The sequence below is a fragment of the Chenopodium album genome, chromosome 12 (genome assembly GCF_948465745.1).
Source record: "Chenopodium album chromosome 12, dcCheAlbu1.1, whole genome shotgun sequence".
NCBI lineage: Eukaryota > Viridiplantae > Streptophyta > Magnoliopsida > Caryophyllales > Amaranthaceae > Chenopodium > Chenopodium album.
In genome coordinates this window covers 55935701-55937268 of record NC_137845.1, presented here as the reverse complement: position 1 = coordinate 55937268, position 1568 = coordinate 55935701, and the positions used below count along the sequence as shown (strand labels likewise).

Sequence of the window (1568 nt, the reverse complement as noted above, 5' to 3'; positions counted from 1 at the left end):
AGTGAGGGTGGTAATATTTCTGCTGTGGAGGGGGTGCTTGTTGTGGTTGTTGTGGAGGTGGAGGATTTTGAACATTGGTGCTCCGATATGATAAGTATGGATGATTTCGGTAGCCAGGATTGTAGGTGTTGGAGTATGGGTTATTCTGCTTATAGGTTTGAAAAGCATTAACTTGCTCCATCGAGCTCCTGCAATCTTGCTCATAATGTCCTACACTTCCACAATTTTCACCAAAAGCATCATTAGAGTTATTAGCAACAGCAGAAACATTAGCAACAGAGTTAGGGATATTAGTACTAAGGTTATCTAATTTCTGGCAAATAGAAGTAAGCTGAGCCTGCAAAAGGGATACTGAATCAACGTGATGTTTGCCCTTATTTGCATAGCCTCTAGAATTCCCATATTGGGAATTATGTATCGCCATATCTTCAATAACCTGACCTGCATCATCAACATTAAGATTCATAAATCTACCACTAGCTGCGGAGTCTAGAATTGTTCTAGATGCATTCCCTAATCCGTTATAAAAAGCTTGAATTAACTGCCACTTTGCCAAGTTATGGTGGGGACACTCCCTCTGCAGATCCTTGAACCTCTCCCAAGCCTCATATAATGCTTCATCTGGCTCCTGGGCAAAGTTCTGAATGGCACTTCTTAGTAAAGCTGTTTTCTCTGCAGGGTAATATTTGTTATAAAAATTTAAAGCAAGAGTCTCCCAGTTAGTAATACCAAGTGCAGTTCTATTCAAACCATTAAACCACAATTTAGCTTTTCCACATAAAGAAAAGGGAAAGAGAATCTCCCTGATCTGGTCCTGCGTTACCCCATTCTGCCTGATCGGTTGCGAATAATCGCTGAGCTTCTTAGGTGCAGTCATCTCTGATTCTGAATATGAAGGAATTTCCGAATCACTAGAATCAGGTGGCGAATCTCTAGGAATGTCGTTACTCCCAGAACCCGCCAGGATTTGTCTATAAAGATTCTTCTGTCTATGGAAAGAGCGCTCGATCTCAGGATCGAATGGAATGTAACCTGATCTGGAACACCTAGGCATAAACAGAGAACTAAAAAGACAATGAGAACTTCCTCAAAGAACTAATGTCCTTTGAGGCAAAAGAAAAAAAATAATCTAGACTACAAAAACAATTAGAAATAAAAATAAAACCGTTTCCCCGGCAACGGCGCCAAATTTTGACAGGGTAAAGTCGTATCCCCTAATCAAAAGTAAATACCTAAGTCCTCTAACTAAAGTAGATAGGGAAGTAGGGTCGAACTCCACAGGGAAACAATTCTTTCTACTCCTAATTAATTATTATAATCTAAATTATCTAAGTAACCAATATTTTTGGGAATAAATTCTATACTACGAAGAGTAAGGTCAAAAGAAATAAAGTAGGGGAAAAATCAAATATTAAAAGACCTAGGGCATAGGTTCACTAATAAACAATATTCCAGGGCAAATCATAATAAGAAATCATCAAGCATTGATCAATCAGATTATAAAGGGCTTTCGCTACGTATTATAATCACAGAGTTAATTTACCGGTATTGAATCTCATCTGTCGAAT

The 1568-nt window shown here is 38.5% G+C and overlaps 1 non-coding gene across 1 annotated transcript; it reads left to right on the top strand.

Annotated features, from left to right (window-relative positions):
• The first annotated feature begins 554 nt into the window (after window positions 1-554).
• LOC145573495 (small nucleolar RNA R71) lies at window positions 555-661 on the top strand. The gene has a single exon (XR_014097502.1). It is a non-coding gene; the product is annotated as a small nucleolar RNA R71 (small nucleolar RNA).
• The last annotated feature ends 907 nt before the right edge of the window (window positions 662-1568 follow it).